This window comes from Pristiophorus japonicus, chromosome 17, assembly GCF_044704955.1.
Source record: "Pristiophorus japonicus isolate sPriJap1 chromosome 17, sPriJap1.hap1, whole genome shotgun sequence".
Classification (NCBI taxonomy): domain Eukaryota; kingdom Metazoa; phylum Chordata; class Chondrichthyes; family Pristiophoridae; genus Pristiophorus; species Pristiophorus japonicus.
This window is the reverse complement of record NC_091993.1, coordinates 7,367,000-7,375,605: the sequence shown is the minus strand read 5'-3', so window position 1 is coordinate 7,375,605 and position 8,606 is coordinate 7,367,000.

Genomic DNA, 8,606 nt, shown 5'->3' with positions numbered 1-8,606 from the left:
TCCGAAGCTGATGATTAGGATTCTGTTTGAGGCATATATACCCTTTGTGTTCCAGAGTGCAGTTGTGGTATACCACAAGAATGGGGATCCTAGTGAGTCTAAGCATGATTGAAGAGTCTCAGTGATATTAATGGCTATTAAGGTGATGATTTAAGTTGTCACATCACATATCTCAGATGCTCTGGGTGCTTCTGGACCAATTGGAAAGGAACAGCCTGGATTTTTCTTGAGTGAGGAATGTACCTGACATGTTGTAGATTTATACAGGATCCCAGAATGTTGTAAAACTCAGGGAAACTCCACTTGAATTGCTTCCATCAATTTTCATAAAGCTTTGGAAGTAGTACCTCATCTATCTCTCATGAAGAGGCTGGAAACTATGGGAATACATGGCCAAATCTGGCATTTAATCCAGAATGTGCTTTCCCGCTCCAAGATTCACATAAAGGTGGATGAGAGACTTATTAGCTCCATATATGTCTTCAGAGAGTTGAGGCAAGGTTGTGCTCTGTCATTCTACTCAATGTCTTCACCAATGATGCAATTTGGATTCAAGCATTTTGGAAAGTATTTTCAGATGATATTGTGTTGCTGACGGGCTGGTGTGCTGTGCTCACTATCAGGAACAAGGACTGAGCAGTGGGATATGATAATGGGTGCCTCCAAATGCAGTATTGTGACCTTGTACAACTCAAGAAGGGACCTCAAGAGGTATTGATTGGAAGAATTAAGAGGCATCTGTCCCAATTGTTGATTCTAATTAGTGTCTGGCAGATGCCAGCTTCTGCCTGGGCTGCGGTGAGAAGGGTCTTTTATTAATCATGGAAAAATCCCAACTTAGGTTGCACACGGCATATAAAACATGTGGCAAACAGTTCGCTATCATGGTTCAGAATTCCTGGGCATGCAAAGGAAGTCCTTTCTCCAGCTCACACATGAAATTCAAGACTAACTGTGAGGTGGATTTGTGACAATTGCAAAGAGGAAGGGCTCTGACCGACACTGACCAGTCACTGATTACCCTGGGGGTGTGTATGGTGGCCGGGGGGTGTGTATGGTGGCCGGGGGGTGGGGGGGGGCGGTGGTGGGAGGGGGGGGGGTGTGCGGGGGGGCGAATTAGCCTTGCACCTCTTTGTCAGAGCCCTTCACACGAGGACCTGGGATAAGCAGGCAGTGGTAAGTATGCCTGGTGCATAGCAATAGAGTTGGTTGGCTAATCAAGGTGGCTGAGATCAGGCAAGTTGCCCTGTAAAGTTCATTCCGCCACATTGAAGGCAGCTGTCCATCGTGTGGCTGAGGAGGAAACATTGAGACTTGGGAGAACAGCTGCTGGAAGGTATTACCTGAAGGTCGAGTATGAAGACATGTTCTCGTGTATCCAGGGCTTGGTGCTATCATGATTAGGTTACAGAGGCAAACAGCTGGTGCTGGAGCTCTGCACCTCTAGCTGCTGAAACCATTAGTCAATAGGAAATGCTGTGTGTCCATGCTGTGGTTAGGACGATGGTGAGAATACACACTTATATTTAACAGTTCTGACGAAGGGTCATCGTACTGAAACGTTAACTCTGTTTCTCTCTCCACAGATGCCGCCTGACCTGCTGAGTATCTCCAGCATTTTCTGTTTTGACAATCTGATACCTGAACGCGGACACTGCGATAATCAACCAGTCAATCTGATTCACAAATGGAAGAGTTTACCCTTTACTGGCAGGCTACGATTCTTCAGATAATCTTATAGATCAAAGCCTTTGTGTGTAGGGTAAGCATAGGTGGAAAAAAAGCAGGAGTATTGTCCGAACCCTGTCGGTAAACGGCATGGTTTTATCTGATGAAATTTGAGCAGTACTGTTGTATACACTTCAGGTTGTCTAATAGAAACATAGAAACATAGAAAATAGGTGCAGGAGTAGGCCATTCGACCCTTCTAGCCTGCACCGCCATTCAATGAGTTCATGGCTGAACATGCAACTTCAGTACCCCATTCCTGCTTTCTCACCATACCCCTTGATTCCCCTAGTAGTAAGGACTTCATCTAACTCCTTTTTGAATATATTTAGTGAATTGGCCTCAACAACTTTCTGTGGTAGAGAATTCCACAGGTTCACCACTCTCTGGGTGAAGAAATTCCTCCTCATCTCGGTCCTAAATGGCTTCCCCCTTATCCTTAGACTGTGACCCCTGGTTCTGGACTTCCCCAACATTGGGAACATTCTTCCTGCATCTAACCTGTCTAACCCCGTCAGAATTTTAAACGTTTCTATGAGGTCCCCTCTCATTCTTCTGAACTCCAGTGAATACAAGCCCAGTTGATCCAGTCTTTCTTGATAGGTCAGTCCCGCCATCCCGGGAATCAGTCTGGTGAACCTTCGCTGCACTCCCTCAATAGCAAGAATGTCCTTCCTCAGGTTAGGAGACCAAAACTGTACACAATACTCCAGGTGTGGCCTCACCAAGGCCCTGTACAATTGTAGCAACACCTCCCTGCCCTTGTACTCAAATCCCCTCGCTATGAAGGCCAACATGCCATTTGCTTTCTTAACCGCCTGCTGTACCTGCATGCCAACCAGGTCTCTTTGCACCTGCCCTTTTCCTAATCTGTCACCATTCAGATAATAGTCTGTCTCTCTGTTTTTACCACCAAAGTGGATAACCTCACATTTATCCACATTATACTTCATCTGCCATGCATTTGCCCACTCACCTAACCTATCCAAGTCGCTCTGCAGCCTCATAGAATCCTCCTTGCAGCTCACACTGCCACCCAACTTAGTATCATCCGCAAATTTGGAGATACTACATTTAATCCCCTCGTCTAAATCATTAATGTACAGTGTAAACAGCTGGGGCCCCAGCACAGAACCTTGCGGTACCCCACTAGTCACTGCCTGCCATTCTGAAAAGTCCCCATTTACTCCTACTCTTTGCTTCCTGTCTGACAACCAGTTCTCAATCCATGTCAGCACACTACCCCCAATCCCATGTGCTTTAACTTTGCACATTAATCTCTTGTGTGGGACCTTGTCGAAAGCCTTCTGAAAGTCCAAATATACCACATCAACTGGTTCTCCCTTGTCCACTCTACTGGAAACATCCTCAAAAAATTCCAGAAGATTTGTCAAGCATGATTTCCCTTTCACAAATCCATGCTGACTTGGACCTATCATATTACCTCTTTCCAAATGCACTGCGATGACATCCTTAATAATTGATTCCATCATTTTACCCACTACCGATGTCAGGCTGACCGGTCTGTAATTCCCTGTTTTCTCTCTCCCTCCTTTTTTAAAAAGTGGGGTTACATTGGCTACCCTCCACTCCATAGGAACTGATCCAGAGTCAATGGAATGTTGGAAAATGACTGTCAATGCATCCACTATTTCCAAGGCCACCTCCTTAAGTACTCTGGGATGCAGTCCATCAGGCCCTGGGGATTTATCGGCCTTCAATCCCATCAATTTCCCCAACACAATTTCCCGACTAATAAGGATTTCCCTCAGTTCCTCCTCCTTACTAGACCCTCCGACCCCTTTTATATCCGGAAGGTTGTTTGTGTCCTCCTCAGTGAATACCGAACCAAAGTACTTGTTCAATTGGTCCGCCATTTCTTTGTTCCCCGTTATGACTTCCCCTGATTCTGACTGCAGGGGACCTAAGTCTTAGTACTGACAAGTGCAACTAGGTTTTCTGGATCTGGGTAAGTGGGATGTATCCTATGGGAAGAGAGTGTGCACTCCATGTTGGGCAAACTGAAACTTCAACACTGGGTGTAGATTTCTCAGTGACTTTAACTGTAGGCTTTGAAATGTAGATTTCTGTGTGTAAAAAATAAATGGTCTTTCCTGTACAAAGACATATATGCTTAGAAATGAGAATGACAGTGCTCACAATGAACAGGACTATACTACATGGGATATAGACCAAAGAGTAAAAGAAAAGAAAGAAAGTCTGACCGTTATATAGCACCTTTCACGACCACCGGATGTCTCAAAGTTTTTTACAGTAAATGAAGTACTTTTAGGGTGTCATCATCATCATAGCTGGTCCCTCGGAATCGAGGAAGACTTGCTTCCACTCCTAAAGTGAGTTCTTTGGTGTAGTCACTGTTTTAATGTACGAAACACTGCAGCCAATTTGTGCACAGCAAGCTCCCACAAACAACAATGTGATAATGACCAGATAATCTGTTTTAGTGATGTTGATTGAGGGATAAATATTGGCCAGGACACCGGGAATAACTCCCCTGCTCTGCTTCGAAATAGTGCCATGGGATCTTTAATATCCACCTGAGAGAGCAGACGGGGCCTCGGTTTAACGTCTCATCCGAAAGACGGCACCTCCAACAGTGCAGCGCTCCCTCAGTAGTGTCAACCTAGATTTTTATGCTTAAGTCTCTGGAGTTGGACTTGAACCCACAACCTTCTGACATAGAGGCGTGGCTGGTACCCACTGAGGCCCGGCTGACACTAAAGAGTAGTAATTAATAGTTAATTCCTGAAAATTAATTTGCTTTGATTATTTTTATTAAGCCTCAAAGCAAAGCATAAATAATGACTATGAATATAAATGGTTGCATTTTGTTTGCACGGTTGAAGTTTCCCACTTGATGGATGATGTGTTTGTCTGAGCAAATGTATCTATGGGGCCAAAATTGATCAACTCACCGCTGACTGCCGCCGCCATTCCTCGGCTCGAACCGCCCAGTGCCACTTTCGACGTGGCCTGGAGCGAGCGGGAGGGGAAAGCCGCTGGGAAGCGTCCGCTGACATCAGCGGACGGCCGATGCGCGTAAGTAGACTCCCGCCCACTGAGATGCCAGATTGGTGCGGGAGGGAGTCGCCGGCAGAGCGGCGGTGGATCGCTGCGTGGAGGCTGGTCTGTCCTCAACGGTAAGTGTCGAGATCCTGCAAAAAAAAAGGTAAGTGAAATGTTTTTAAATTATTTTTTTTTTTACAGATACTTACCTGGATGGGGTCCCCTGAAGGTCCGCAGCTGTTTTTTTTTCTTTTGTTGGTGATTTTTATTTTTAGGTCTTCGACCCTCCGTGGGCCCGACTCCATCCCCCGCGGTACTGGGGCGGCAAGCGCCTCTGCCGCCGAGAATGAAACCTCCCGCCCGCTGCCACCCAGATTGGCGGCGTACGTCGTTCATTTGCTGCCCGCCAACCTTCGAAGGAGCTCGGCCATGAAAACCCCACCGAAAGTACCGTCCGGTACCTCAGCGGCCATCGGCAGCACTTTGGACAGCACTTGAGGGGGTTACCTTATGATGATAGATTGAGTAGACTGGGTCTTTACTCGTTGGAGTTCAGAAGGATGAGGGGTGATCTTATAGAAACATTTAAAATAATGAAAGGGATAGACAAGATAGAGGCGGAGAGGTTGTTTCCACTGGTCGGGGAGACTAGAACTAGGGGGCACAACCTCAAAATACGGGGGAGCCAATTTAAAACCGAGTTGAGAAGGAATTTCTTCTCCCAGAGGGTTGTGAATATGTGGAATTCTCTGCCCAAGGAAACAGTTGAGGCTAGCTCATTGAATGTATTCAAGTCACAGATAGATAGATTTTTAACCAATAAGGGAATTAAGGGTTACGGGGAGCGGGCGGGTAAGTGGAGCTGAGTCCACGGCCAGATCAGCCATGATCTTGTTGAATGGTGGAGCAGGCTCGAGGGGCTAGATGGCCTACTCCTGTTCCTAATTCTTATGTTCTTATCAGCAGAGGCCTTGACCAAATTCAGCCCCTTTATTTTGAGGAGTTATACCCTTATTGTGTTTCGACAATTACTAGATGTGAGGATCTGGAACAGCAAAGTCATGGAGCAGTCGATGAAAAAAGTGTTTTTGAATAGTGAAATGTGCCATGCGTTTAAACCACGGGGGTCGACAGTAACCCTACCAGCCCAGCGGAAACTAGGTTCCTTCTTTGACCTAGGGACGCTGGGAGCTAATGATTCCCAATCTTAACCTGCTCAACGGCGCAGGCACCAAAGTCACCCTCCCAAAGCCAGTGAGGTCCTTTTTACATATGCATATCGGGTCCTCGTGACACGATTGGGACACGACTGCAATTTTAACTGGGTGACCTGAGCAGGAAGCCGCAGTGAGTTTCCTGCCAGTCCAGGCTAGCGGGGAAGAGGATCAGGACCATGAGAGGCCCCAAAATGCAAGTTTAAAAAAAAAAAGATTTATCACATTTCTTTGTGCGGCCTGACGGATCATGAGTGCATCTCTCGGCCCCAGAAGGAAAGCTTAGGCCACCCCGGCCGTGGACTCTCCCTCCCCTTCAGGATCGGGAGATTCCCACGGGATGTCCCCAGCACTTGTCAACCTTCTTCTTCTTTCATAGGGTAGTAGCGAAGCAAATTAAACCTCAATTACTAAGTTGGATATCCAGGCCAAAGCTTCCGGTGTAACAGCGTGGACATCTTTAGGCTGCCTGCAAATTTCCTCTGAGGGCAGTGTTCAACAATGTGCTCCAGGGTCTGATTAGGAGCTCCACAGTCGCATGATGGGGGTGCTTTAATCTTCCACCTCATCATCATAGGCAGTCCCTCGAAACGAGGATGACTTGCTTCCACGCCGAAAAGGGATGAGTTCACAGGTGTTTCAATGAAGGACCTAATATTGCGGATCCCGAACTACATTTTTAAAGGTGGAAGATGCCTGTGCGTGGATTTTTTTTAACGTGGGGTGGCCGTTGCACACCAGCCACCACACGGGCTTGACAGAGCTAGGTCTTGGTCCAATGGCAAGGATTACCCAAGACGACTGGAGATCAAGCTCTGCTGCACGGACCGAGTGCCCACACACATATCGCACAGTGTGTGGGCTGGGCCCGTGCTGCCCCTGGGCTCTCGCCTCTCCTGGGCCCCGATCACATCCCTCTACAATCTCTCGCCGCTCCTGCTGTATCTGCCCGCGCTGTAGTCTGTTGGCACGTGCTGCTCCCTGCAGTGGTGTGCCACCACACGCTGCTCCCTCTAATGGCCCCGGCCTGCATGACATAGTCCTTCCACCTATTGAGAAGGTGGCAGCATCTACCGTGACCAGTTCTGAGGCGGTTGATGGTTGTCCACTGTTTGTGAGGAAGGTTTGATGCTTCAGGTGGTACTGTGGGGTCCTTTACTCATCAACACTATTACCTTACTGGTCTCGGCCGATGGCCCCAAGGCCGTGCGATTTTCAGCCACATCCCGGCCTGAATGGGCATGAAGTTGACCAGCAGGATTGAAATGAGGAGTTAAAATACCCCGGACTACATTTCTGAACCAGCAGGTGAGTTTCTAATGTTCACAGCGGTATTCACCCAACCAAAACTGCCTCGCGGTTAGAATCGGGCTGCGTATTCTGTTTTCCCAGGTCATTTTTATTTAATATTTTCAAAAGTTATAAGGAAATATCTTCTTTTTATGAATGTGTAGTTATGCTGGAGTTTTATAAGTTCTTTAATATCTTTGTAAAGTTTTATCTTGTAGCACAGCAGTTAGCTTGTAATACTTGAATGCAATGCTGCTTAAAAAAAAAGTAATATCACACTGCTTATACTCTGCTACAATAGATTGGCCTTCCATTTTATCTACAGTGCTAATTATAGTGGTGCTGTCTTTCAGATTTTTGCATTAAGATTTTTTTTCCAGTATTACCTGGAAGCTTTATGTATAACCAGCCAGCAAGATTAACTTGATATTTCCTTTAAAAAAAAACTATTTAATAAATATATGAGATAAGCTAACTGATGTTGGCCATGTTGATAGTTACATGTACAGCAGCCTGGGTAATTAAAACCAAAAACTTTTCTCCATTGTGGTTTTACAAGTAGATTGAAGTTAATTCTACTTTGTACCCAGCCTGAAGCAAGTTGCAATATCAAATTACTTCACAGCTTCTTATACCTGGAATAGTTATACTTTTTTCACCCAGAGGGAGGTGAGGGTCTGGGACTCACTGCCTGAAAGTATGGTAGAGGCAGAAACCCTCACCGCATTTAAAAAGTATTTGGATGTGCACTTGAAGTGCCGAAACCTACAGGGCAAAGGACCAAGGGTTGGAAAGTGGGATTAGGCTGGATAGCTCTTTTTCAGTCGGTACAGACACACTGAACCAAATGGCCACCTCCTGTGCCGTAAATGTCTATGATTCGAATACCAATTCCAGCTTGAATTGTGCATCAGCCACTTTACCTTTTTTGAGCATTTGCTTGTCTTACAACAGGTTGTTTCAAACAAATGCTCTTCTCAAACTGAAAGAAAAATACATGAAATGCTGGAAACACTCAGCAGGTCCATGATCGTGTTAAATGGCGGAGCAGGCTCGAGGGGCCGTATGGCCTACTCCTGCTCCTATTTCTTATGTTCTTATGTCAGGCAGCTGTAGAGGGAACAGACAAGACACATTTGGGGCATGGACTCTTCGTCACCACTATTCTTGAACTGCAGTTATTTTAATTTTCTTGACAATAATAATAGAGGGGAGGGAGAACCTGAGCTGTGTTCTTTTCAGTCCTCAAATCAGTTTGACCTTCCCTGCCTGTGAAGCAACAAACATTTGATCCAGCTAGATCCAGTCACTCAAATTTCCAGTGATTGATAACCCCATGTGCTGCAG